Source organism: Lepisosteus platostomus, unplaced genomic scaffold, assembly GCF_059453375.1.
Source record: "Lepisosteus platostomus isolate fLepPlt1 unplaced genomic scaffold, fLepPlt1.hap1 Scaffold_106_H1, whole genome shotgun sequence".
NCBI classification, from domain to species: domain Eukaryota; kingdom Metazoa; phylum Chordata; class Actinopteri; order Semionotiformes; family Lepisosteidae; genus Lepisosteus; species Lepisosteus platostomus.
In genome coordinates this window covers 125581-138766 of record NW_028291487.1, presented here as the reverse complement: position 1 = coordinate 138766, position 13186 = coordinate 125581, and the positions used below count along the sequence as shown (strand labels likewise).

The following is a 13186-nucleotide window of genomic DNA, read 5'->3' as shown; positions in this document are numbered from 1 at the left end:
TATCTTCGCAATGGAAGCACAGAACGCCGTCAAACCAAATGCATTTTAAAGACCACGACTTGTGGATATTTCCACACTCTTTACATCAAACTATCAGTGAGCTAATTATCTTTTTTTAAACCTCCGGTTTTTCATCGATGCGTAATTACGCACGAACTGGAACCCGGGGGACCGCTGTGTGCACACGTTCACAACGCGAGAAATACTGTTCAAATCGCTTCGTGCGAAAAACCCGTATATGACCATAGGAAGCAGAACAGCGCAGTCTCCCATTACCCAGACTGTAAGCACGGGAATAAAGCTTTGTTTGACTTCTGGAACCCTTCCTTTACGCCCTGTTTTCATTCAGGTAAGGGTCAACTATATTGAAAATACTACTGACAGCAGGAAGATTAAAATATTCTTTACTCAGCATCTTATTAAAAACAGCTCCCATGATGTTCAAACCGATTTTTTACACAGAACACTGACACAGCTTTGCATTCTGAATCTCTTTTTCTCATGCTTTTATTTAATATGGCACAATGCACTGGGATAGGGGTATTCTGTTCACAAACCAATAGCATTTAAACCACAGCACCCACAATGCTGCAAGTGTTTTGCACACTAAGCAGGTCCTCTGACTTTTCCCAGCTTTATTTTGGGTTGTGGAACCTTTCTTTATATTTTTTAGGATTTTCTGAAGATAACACTACAGGTGGGATGGGTGGGTTGTCTTCATGGCTCAATAGCATTTCAAATACAGCACCCACTCTGCTGAAACCAAGTGTTTTACACACCAGACAGGCCCCCAAACCTCATACAACCTTACTGTAGCTGTGGCCCCTTTCTTTAATTTTTTATGATTTTCTGAAGATTACACTACAGGTAATACACTGGGACGGGTGGGTCGTCTTCATGGCTCAATAGCATTTCAAATACAGCACCCACTCTGCTGAAACCAAGTGTTTTACACACCAGACAGGCCCCCAAACCTCATACAACCTTACTGTAGCTGTGGCCCCTTTCTTTAATTTTTTATGATTTTCTGAAGATTACACTACAGGTAATACACTGGGACGGGTGGGTCGTCTTCATGGCTCAATAGCATTTCAAATACAGCACCCACTCTGCTGAAACCAAGTGTTTTACACACCAGACAGGCCCCCAAACCTCATACAACCTTACTGTAGCTGTGGCCCCTTTCTTTAATTTTTTATGATTTTCTGAAGATTACACTACAGGTAATACACTGGGACGGGTGGGTCGTCTTCATGGCTCAATAGCATTTCAAATACAGCACCCACTCTGCTGAAACCAAGTGTTTTACACACCAGACAGGCCCCCGAACCTCATACAACCTTACTGTGGCTGTGGCCCCTGTCTTTATTTTGTAATGAGTTTCTGAAGATAACACTACAGGTAATACACTGGGACGGGTGGGTCGTCTTCATGGCTCAATAGCATTTCAAATACAGCACCCACTCTGCTGAAACCAAGTGTTTTACACACCAGACAGGCCCCCAAACCTCATACAACCTTACTGTAGCTGTGGCCCCTTTCTTTAATTTTTTATGATTTTCTGAAGATTACACTACAGGTAATACACTGGGACGGGTGGGTCGTCTTCATGGCTCAATAGCATTTCAAATACAGCACCCACTCTGCTGAAACCAAGTGTTTTACACACCAGACAGGCCCCCGAACCTCATACAACCTTACTGTAGCTGTGGCCCCTTTCTTTAATTTTTTATGATTTTCTGAAGATTACACTACAGGTAATACACTGGGACGGGTGGGTCGTCTTCATGGCTCAATAGCATTTCAAATACAGCACCCACTCTGCTGAAACCAAGTGTTTTACACACCAGACAGGCCCCCAAACCTCATACAACCTTACTGTAGCTGTGGCCCCTTTCTTTAATTTTTTATGATTTTCTGAAGATTACACTACAGGTAATACACTGGGACGGGTGGGTCGTCTTCATGGCTCAATAGCATTTCAAATACAGCACCCACTCTGCTGAAACCAAGTGTTTTACACACCAGACAGGCCCCCGAACCTCATACAACCTTACTGTAGCTGTGGCCCCTTTCTTTAATTTTTTATGATTTTCTGAAGATTACACTACAGGTAATACACTGGGACGGGTGGGTCGTCTTCATGGCTCAATAGCATTTCAAATACAGCACCCACTCTGCTGAAACCAAGTGTTTTACACACCAGACAGGCCCCCGAACCTCATACAACCTTACTGTAGCTGTGGCCCCTTTCTTTAATTTTTTATGATTTTCTGAAGATTACACTACAGGTAATACACTGGGACGGGTGGGTCGTCTTCATGGCTCAATAGCATTTCAAATACAGCACCCACTCTGCTGAAACCAAGTGTTTTACACACCAGACAGGCCCCCAAACCTCATACAACCTTACTGTAGCTGTGGCCCCTTTCTTTAATTTTTTATGATTTTCTGAAGATTACACTACAGGTAATACACTGGGACAGGTGGGTCGTCTTCATGGCTTCATGATTTTTTGACTGTAATCAAGTGTTGTGCACTTGTGCAAGTGTCAGGCCTCCTGACCTTTCACAGTCATGCTTTGTTGTGTGAAACTTTAATTCTCTTTTTAGGATTTTTTGAACATGGGAACTTCCACCGAGATGAATGAGGTGCTCTTCAATAGCTTTTTCATCTATACACACAAGCGTATGTAACCAAGACACTCAGAACCAACAGAATCAACGTGAAGTCATAGAAAAACAAGAATGCCCCCGAGACATCTGCACCCCCCTCTTGGACCACTCTGGTATCAACACCCCCAAACCAATCCATACCAGCTAACAAGACTCAGAATCGGTGCAACCCTCCAACCTGGACCAAGAGCAGGATGGGACAAGTACCTGCACCACACTACGCACCCCTCATCCAGACCAGCAGGACAGCCAGACAGCACCATCATGACACACATAATGAGATCACTCTCTGTCAGTATGTGTAACATTCTGGGCCTGGGCTCCTCTGTATTTTGGCTGAAGGGAGTTCAACAACATTATTAAACGGACTGACATCATAATCTGACAAGATACATTGTTTAGGGGAGACTTGTCCACCCACTGTCCCCCTGGTAACGTGAAGATCATTGTCCCTTGGCTTACCTAAACCAGAATCACTTGGGTCTCCGGGGCGGATCGGTGTATGGTACAAAGTCTTAAAAACAGAACATTGTTGAATTGTCTATAAAAAACAACCAATATCCCTTGGATTTCCCAAACACAAAGGTGGAGCAAGTATACTAACTCCATACCCTTAAACTACAAAAGGCCTGTGGCGTAGACAGGGTAAACAGCCACATCATGTGACATAACTGCATGAGCCTAGTGATGAGCCTAGTTTAAAATACTCAACCCCATCCTGAAGTACGGATGTTTTCCTTTGGCCTGGAATCCAGGACTGATCACCTGACCCTAACAACTGCCGGAGCATTTGTGTGAACAGTAACCTGGGCTAGCTATTCACCAGTATCTTCAATACCCTATTACTGGCAGCTTGCCAAATACAGTGTCCTGAATAGAAGTCAGATCGACTTCATATGAAGCTGGCACATATCTGACCACATACGCACTCAACACACACTTTAAATGAACAGAAAAATAGTGACCTGTGTCTTTGATTTCTAAAAAGCAATAGGCTCTATTTTGAACAAATAACAAATATACAAACTTCCAATGTGGGGTAAGAGGTACAGTCCACAACTGATTTTTTTTAGCGTACTCAGAAAGTATAAGCGGTTTGAAAATACTTACATAAATTATTTTAGGAAGACTGTGTTGGTTTTTGTATCATTTGTGTTTGTGTTGACTCTTATTGAGATCTCCAGTCACCTGCCCTTATAGATGCCTCTTTTGCTTATGTGTTGTTAGAAATTGAGCTCGCCTGTGTGCCTGCTTCTAGGGTTTTTTTAAAAAAGGAATAGGTTGGTTTTCTATTTTTTTTACCCCTTGCCCAGTAGCAGTCTACTACAGGGGGGATTCTGGGTCCTCTCTCCATACAGTATGTCTCCTTTTGCATTGTTTCCAGACCTGGGCTGATTTGAGTTTTTCATGGTAATGGATTACAAGGGTAGGTCTGACAGAAGTGAATGTGGTGGATCTGCCATCTGCCCAGGCAGGAAGGTAGATACAGTATATGTAAACAGGTTTTAGCATTAATGTTTTGCATACAATCACCCTTTCCAAAAGGTGAGATAACCAGAGAAAACAGGACACAGCTTTTCTAGGGACTTTTTTTCCCTACAGTATATATGGTTACGATGGGTTTTAACTCTTTGTGGAGATAAGCTATTTTTATCTTTTCTTTGGTGTAGGTTCATGAATGCATGGGCTTTCTTTTCTTCCATGTCTTGTTCCTTTGTTCAGTTGTTTTGTATTCTTTCTGTTTTGTCCCCTTATTTTTGTGCTGGTGCTAGAATTTCTGCTGGCTTTTCCATGTTTTTCCCTTTTGCTCTTTGATTTAATTTTTTCCTGTGACCCATTTTTCCTTATTTATCTCAATGTGATATTTTCCCCTTCTCCTCAGCTGTTGAGTCTCTTGCACTTTCTTCCCTGTTATCAGTATTGTCTGATGTTGGATTGCATTTTAAGTTCCTTATTTTTTAGTAATCCTGTAATTTTTTTTCCACTGTTATTCTCATCTTTTATTGTACTATTGCTGTTATTGCAGTCTTCCCACAGTTTATTTTATTCTTAAACAACATACTAAATAATATAAGAATACATGTTGTGCTCATCTCTTTCCTGCCACTTGCACTCCTGATATTGTCTTCAAATAATTCCAATATTTTAGAGCTCTATATTTTCAAGCCTTGAAGGCCTAAGGTTGTTTTTTAAAGTGTTTGAATGTGATGTACTAACTACTGTCTACAATAACAATAACATACATAAATTACCAATAACATGCATATAAAAAATAGCCCAGAAATCAAGTATGAAGTAAGGAAATGGCTGCAGCTATGAATCAGAATTTTAATCTATTGGTTTTGTAGTTGGTTGGAACTTGGAACTAGTTAGACAAGGGGTGTGAAGATTCGTTACAGATGTATTTTGCTGTACGCAGAACAAGTGAACAATAGACGGACATAATTTCACAAGACAACCCAGTTGGTTCTTGAAATTTCCAAACCACACATCAGAGTGAAAATTAAAACAAATTGAGGAAGGACCGATAGGAGAAGATCAACAATGAATCATTAACATTACAATGCTTAAGTTGCCTTTATAATAAAGACAATTTTGTCCTTTTGTGAGGATCATGTCCACATTGGACCTGTTTTTTTAAGTTGTTTTGAAATTTCACTTAGGGTTCAGAACATTTCACAACTACTAATTTTTTTTCCTACCACCTCAGCTAATTCTCTCCCCCTTTAGGTTTGGGTGGGGGTATGGGTTTTTTCCAGAAACCTGTTATCATTTCTTTGATGTTGGACACATTTGTCTTCAGGAAGTTTTCTTCACACCTCCTATCATACTCATCTGACATGTCCATAGCTACACTCATTTACTTGCAGCAGACAAACAATGACCAGGCAAGCAGATGCCTCAAGCTGTGGGGTCTTTGTGATGCAGGTCAGCATAACCTTTCCACGCCGAAATTTTGGACTTAAAACTATTGTATGAGAGATTTTTAGGGAAATAATTGAAACAAACTTTTGTCTGTTAGATGGGCGCAGACATCATTAACAATTTCCCGGATATTCCAACATATATCGAAATAAACAGCAGTGCCAAAGAAATGAGAAAGTTGCGGGAAGACCTGTCAATCAGAATTCTTGAGGCTTCAGGTATTGTACCATTTGATCCTCATTGCCTACGTTTCTTGGTGTATATTATTTTCCTGAAGCATGTTCTCTCTCTGTAACAAGTCTGGATGAAAAAGATTCTCAATTTATTTATATGCAGAACTCATTTGGGTATTCTTTTTGTACTATATAACACAGTGATGAAAAGTTAATTAAATCACATTTCACACAGTTAAAATTCAATGACACTTTGGCCTTCGTCGTGGTTGACACAACCATTGTCTGGGAAAAGTGTGGGTCTAAATTGCCCATAGTGAAGCAAAGCAAACTGAAACATGATAGCTGTGTTATCATGTGCCCCCTTAAAATCATAGCAACACACGCTGACGCAAAAAAGGGTAACAGGTGTTGACAGGAGTATTCTGAGACATGACAATGTGCGGTTTAAGAAGCAGTAGAACACCTAATCAGGAAAGTGCATACGAAAAGGTCTCTATCAAACTGTCTTCAATTATGCAACAATGATCTGTAGATAACATTGGAAAAATCAGTCTATTTGGCATGTTTATTATAGCTCCTCTCCAGGACATGTGCCTGATGTGTGGAGAAACACCAGTGCGGCAGACAAACTGGGTAAGTGAACATCATCTCTATCTGTATGTGTAATGTAAGCACATAATAACAAAACATGCCAGTGAAAGGTGATAGCTGAACTGATATAAGGTTTACTGTCCGTGTAGATTCAGTGTGACACTTGTGAAAACTGGTTCCATGAATTGTGCATCTCAAAAGAAGAGTATGAAAGCGCAAAGAATGAAGTAACATGGATATGTACATTTTGCCAACCCCAGTTTGGTGAGTATGCTCTGCATGCAAACTATCACTATGAAAGGGTTTTTTAAGCAGGACATGTAGTTTTAGATTCAGCAGAAACATACAGTAGGATGACATATTTCAGTGGACGTTATAATTGTTTGTTATTGTTAAGAAGTTTGGATTGCAGGCTTGTCTTCTGGCATTAATGGTTCTATAAATTAGAGATAACTTTTCAAAAAACACACCAAAGAAGGCACACATAAAAGATTACTGATAATCTGTGCAATTTATTACATGACACAGGCATCTCAAAGATAGAATTACTGTGTCAGATTAATGATTAGACATGGATGCATCAAATCACTTACTAGGTTTCTTTCCAATAGTATAGAAACAAAGACACAACCATGAACACCTAAAAGAGCTTGCCATTTAGCACAGAAACAATATAACGTCTTGCTGTAAAAACACAAAGTAAGAAAAAAGGAGTTTGATTAAGAGAGATCTGGCAAATTGTGCAAATACCTAGATCTTGATTTGTGACCCATTTATACTCCTTGGATCCTTTGCAGTTCGTAACCCTTCTTACGGTTTTATATTTCAGGCACTGTTGATGAGTGAGCATCCACCCCCTACTCCCGAGCATTACATAAAAGACATGCTGGAAACTCAAGAAGACTGTCAACGTGTTCTCAGCAGAATTCACCTCCAAAAGACACGTAAGTACAAGTTTCAATATCCCCCCAAAAATTTTATCTTGGGTAAGAGTAAACTTTCGTACACTTTGCCAAACAATAATGAAAAACACTAGAACACAAAATCACTAGAAACCATTTGTTATCTATTGCCAGAAACCAAACAAAGTCTGTATGAAAACAGTAAAAAAGTTAATCATGACACAACACAGTCCCTTTTAAATATGATCACTACACACTGTTAACATCACTGTAGTAGTGCAAAGAAATGTAAAACGACAGTATGTCACCATGACATGATTTATGTGAAAGATTTCCAGATAAAATTGTATCCATCCTAGTAAGATAGATTAATCAAGAAATTCCACTCCGTTGTGAGAAAGATCAAAGAAAAATGGCTTCTATCAAATAGAAGTGTATCTAGGGTGATTCCTTTTTATTAGGTTTCCAAAACAGTACTCTATCTACCTTCAGACAGGGCACAGTGCTAAAAGGATTCTAACCGGAACAATAAAACACAATTGCATCATCGAAGTCCGAACCCCACTGGCTTTCAATATCGTACCATGTACATCTCCAGGAGTGGAGACTCATGAAAAAGAACAGCCTAGACACCAAAGTGATACTTTTCTTACAGTAAGGTTAAGGTAGTTGTAGGATGCTGTCTAGATCAATGAACAGATTATGTTAACAATAGCAAGCACGTAGCAGAGCATTTAGGCACACAGCCCCTAAATTGTGGAAATATATGTCAGACCTTTTTAAGGATGCCCCATACCTACAAGCATATTTAACAATGCTGTAGTCTTCTACATCGTCTCTGTAGTCTTCTTTATCCCAAGTGATCTAATTCTTTAGGAGGTGCAGAAACATAGATATCAAGTGGGTAAGTAGACAACCACGTTGCAATTGTTTTTTCTGTGTCTAACCCTTTTTTTTTCTCCACACCATGCCTGCCACTGTTCTCTCTTCGGTGCCTTTGGTTGATATTGAGCTCCGTCCCCCATGACAAGGGATCCTCCTGGATTTCTGAAGCAAGGAACCCAGCCTACAAAACTCAAGATCCTGTACTGCTCAACCCAGTGGATGGGACACACTCAACATTAACATCTAGTCTCACATAATATATGAAATAGAATTCACCGTGTCAATCTGCATGGTTGTGCATGTGAACTGTTTCTAGTAACTACTTGTCATACACAACCAGGACCTGGAGGGGAGGTCAACCATCAGGCCTTGGACCCCCAGAGATTTTTTTTCTCCTTTGGAGTTTTTTGTTTTTCTCTCCTTCGTGCCTGATGGTTACACAGTCACATCATCAAGACTGCATACCACACCTTCATTGTGATTACAGATATAGCTTATTTAAAATGTGAAATTAGGAAAAAACTAAACGAAACATGGGAAATAAAAAGAATGTAAAATCTAAAATTTTCAGATGTTGTGATGAAGCTTTTGACTCATGAATAGCACCCCCCTATCCCAGTGTATTACCTGTAGTGTTATCTTCAGAAACTCATTACAAAATAAAGAAAGGAGCCACAGCCACAGTAAGGTTGTATGAGGTTTGGGGGCCTGTCTGGTGTGTAAAACACTTGGTTTCAGCAGAGTGGGTGCTGTATTTGAAATGCTATTGAGCCATGAAGACGACCCACCCGTCCCAGTGTATTACCTGTAGTGTAATCTTCAGAAAATCATAAAAAATTAAAGAAAGGGGCCACAGCTACAGTAAGGTTGTATGAGGTTCGGGGGCCTGTCTGGTGTGTAAAACACTTGGTTTCAGCAGAGTGGGTGCTGTATTTGAAATGCTATTGAGCCATGAAGACGACCCACCCGTCCCAGTGTATTACCTGTAGTGTAATCTTCAGAAAATCATAAAAAATTAAAGAAAGGGGCCACAGCTACAGTAAGGTTGTATGAGGTTTGGGGGCCTGTCTGGTGTGTAAAACACTTGGTTTCAGCAGAGTGGGTGCTGTATTTGAAATGCTATTGAGCCATGAAGACGACCCACCCGTCCCAGTGTATTACCTGTAGTGTAATCTTCAGAAAATCATAAAAAATTAAAGAAAGGGGCCACAGCTACAGTAAGGTTGTATGAGGTTTGGGGGCCTGTCTGGTGTGTAAAACACTTGGTTTCAGCAGAGTGGGTGCTGTATTTGAAATGCTATTGAGCCATGAAGACGACCCACCCGTCCCAGTGTATTACCTGTAGTGTTATCTTCAGAAACTCATTACAAAATAAAGACAGGGGCCACAGCCACAGTAAGGTTGTATGAGGTTCGGGGGCCTGTCTGGTGTGTAAAACACTTGGTTTCAGCAGAGTGGGTGCTGTATTTGAAATGCTATTGAGCCATGAAGACGACCCACCCGTCCCAGTGTATTACCTGTAGTGTAATCTTCAGAAAATCATAAAAAATTAAAGAAAGGGGCCACAGCTACAGTAAGGTTGTATGAGGTTTGGGGGCCTGTCTGGTGTGTAAAACACTTGGTTTCAGCAGAGTGGGTGCTGTATTTGAAATGCTATTGAGCCATGAAGACGACCCACCCGTCCCAGTGTATTACCTGTAGTGTAATCTTCAGAAAATCATAAAAAATTAAAGAAAGGGGCCACAGCTACAGTAAGGTTGTATGAGGTTTGGGGGCCTGTCTGGTGTGTAAAACACTTGGTTTCAGCAGAGTGGGTGCTGTATTTGAAATGCTATTGAGCCATGAAGACGACCCACCCGTCCCAGTGTATTACCTGTAGTGTTATCTTCAGAAACTCATTACAAAATAAAGACAGGGGCCACAGCCACAGTAAGGTTGTATGAGGTTCGGGGGCCTGTCTGGTGTGTAAAACACTTGGTTTCAGCAGTGTGGGTGCTGTATTTGAAATGCTATTGAGCCATGAAGACAACCCACCCATCCCACCTGTAGTGTTATCTTCAGAAAATCATAAAAAAATAAAGGTTCCATAACCCAAAACAAAGCTGGGACTAGTCAGATGACCTGCTTAGTGTGCAAAACACTTACCTGCAGCATTGTGGGTGCTGTGGTTTAAATGCTATTGGTTTGTGAACAGAATACCCCTATCCCAGTGCATTGTGCCACATTAAATAAAAGCAAGAGAAAAAGAGATTCAGAACACAAAGCTGTGTCAGTGTTCTGTGTAAAAAGTCGGTATGAACATCATGGGAGCTGTTTTTAATAAGCTGCTGAGTAAAGAATATTTTTATCTTCCTGCTGTCAGTAGTATTGTGAATATAGTTGACCCTTACCTGAATGAAAACAGGACGTAAAGGAAGGGTTTCAGAAATCAAACAAAGCTTTATTCCCGTGCTTACAGTCTGGGTAATTGGAGACTGCGCTGTTCTGCTTCCTATGGTCATATACCGGTTTTTCGCACGAAGCCGTATTGAACAGTATTTCTCGCGTTGTGAACGTGTGCACACAGCGGTCCCCCGGGTTCCAGTTCGTGCGTAATTACGCATCGATGAAAAACCGGAGGTTTTAAAAAAGATAATTAGCTCACTGATAGTTTGATATAAAGGGTGTGGAAATATCCACAAGTCGTGGTCTTTAAAATGCATTTGGTTTGACAGCATTCTGTGCTTCCATCGCGAAGATATGGACAAAAGAATATTCGTGCTTGGTCAAAAAAATGTAATAAAAACGACAAAGTAAAGGCTGAGAAAGCATCCACAATGTATTTTATACACAAAACAAGCATTCTCGCAACTCTAAGAGGTTTCGTGAAAGCGCTACAGGCGTGCCAAAATCGTTTTCGATCTTCGAGCTAACTTTACCCCGGTTATTCGACGAATCAATGCCCACAGCTTGGCATACAAGGGTTTTGCGGAGGGGTCTTGCCACCTGCCTGAAAAAAAAACAGTAAAATGTTTGAGTGCCTATAGAGTTTCTATTTTTATTTTCTTGAGAAAAGTTGATACCATTTCCTGGAAACCCCGTCCCCCATCAGTGCGCGGTGCCCGGGGAAAAATCTGTAGGGGGGCGTCTGAAATTCTGAGCGGGGGTGATATTTCGGTTGAAACGGAGCTGTACGGTGCAGCTACCCAAATGAAATCTCGCAGCTATGCCATTAATTAGTGCTTTATGATAGAAGATATCGACTAGCAATCTGGTATTTGCGATGAAGTTCAGTTTCACATTTTTCGTCACTCTCACTGGAGAGTATTGCCTGGAGCGAAAAGTACCATAAGCGTTCATTTTTGCAGCTACATGGACGTTCTGAATCGTTAAGAAAAAATGTTGTAAAACCAACAGAAAGCACAGACTGCTATAACTAGTCCTAGTTATATAACGATTTTAAGTATAATGATAAACTACTGCAAGGAATCGGTCCACCTGAGCAAACAGGATCGTAATGTTGACACTCAATAACGACACTGATATGTGCAGTTCCTGGACGGATAGCCCTCCTGCCCATCAAACAGACTGAGTGACTGTTCCTGTCATTTAGTGTTGTCTGACCATTGACAAAGTACAACTATTTTTTTAGGGCGCAAATTAAGTTAGGTAAATCTTTTTGCCCAAAACTGAAGGGGCAACATTCCCCCCTCCCCCCGTGATGCCAGGCCTGTCCCCATCCTATTCCATAATGTCATTATATATAATACCATACAACAGTGACCGATCCTTACTAACTACATGCGTTAAAATTGCACATCAGCTCATAGCAGGGGGCACATAGCCGCGATGTATTATCAATGTTATATTTCAACCATAATATCGACAACATTAATAAACGCATACGTTGAGAAAATATCGAACCCAGCATATTTTCCGGTTATATACCACAATGCATTGCTAGTATTCGTTGGTCACAATTTTGGACACATTTTTCAAACGTAGAAGTATATCCGCAAATATCTCAGCAATCCTCTTTTGACGAGTAAGTATGAACAATAATAATACTATCTGAATACATACAGATCTTTCTTAATATTATTTTGATTAAAATAGTACGTGAATAAGCAAAAAATGGCACATAAAATAGTGTGAATGGGGAAGATGACACAAAATCGTTTTGCCGTTTCTCTATTCTTATTCTATGTTGTACTTTCAAACTTTGGGTACTCTTTAATTAGGACAGACTTTATTGCTCAACTGCTATGATGCAAGCCAAATTTTATACATTTATTTCAGTTTTGAGCTTAGTAAACCGTTCACTTTTTAGATTATACTAAAGAAGATATTAATCATCATTTATTTGGGAAGTAATATTATATCATTTTCTCCTAGCTGCGGTGCTGAAGTCCCACCCTACATCAACAGAAAAAGAAATAAAGGAGCATGCAATGTGTTACTTGAAGAATGCATATGAAAGACAGGGGGCCAGGAGATCTGGACACTGAAAATAATAGGTTTTTGGTTCTAACTGTTAGGACAATTAGACAGGGTTTGCAAATAGTGGAAAAAAATCATCTTAACTTCCATTGTAATATTTTTTTTTCTTGGAAATATAGAAGTTGTACATTTTAAAATGTATATTTGAATCAAAATGTGGTTTTGAGTTAGTGTGTTAATGTAATTAGTTTTGTGTTTGTCATTACTATACTGTATATTGCCATGTTACCAGAATTTGTAGCTGAAGTTTAAGACTAGTTGTGTTTTTTTATGATTATTGCCCATATGTTGATTGTTGATTGATTGTATACAATGTATAATTTGAAATACATATGTTTCAGGTGTGAATGTGTATTTTCAGAATACATTTCTAAATCTAATCATTGGCTTGGTTTACTTGTTTCTACACCTATAAAATCTATCTTTGATGTATAATAGACCTCTACCCATATACGTATAATAGACCTCTAAAGTTATACGTATAATAGACCTCTAACCATATACGTATAATAGACCTCTAACCATATACGTATAATAGTCCTCTAAAGTTATC

The 13186-nt window shown here is 39.9% G+C and overlaps 1 long non-coding RNA gene across 1 annotated transcript; it reads left to right on the top strand.

Annotated features, from left to right (window-relative positions):
- Nucleotides 1-3270: 3270 nt before the first annotated feature.
- On the top strand, nucleotides 3271-8718 carry LOC148637810 (uncharacterized). The gene is made up of 5 exons (XR_015931234.1): nucleotides 3271-5603; nucleotides 5698-5818; nucleotides 6351-6409; nucleotides 6517-6631; nucleotides 7197-8718. It is a non-coding gene; the product is annotated as an uncharacterized LOC148637810 (long non-coding RNA).
- The last annotated feature ends 4468 nt before the right edge of the window (nucleotides 8719-13186 follow it).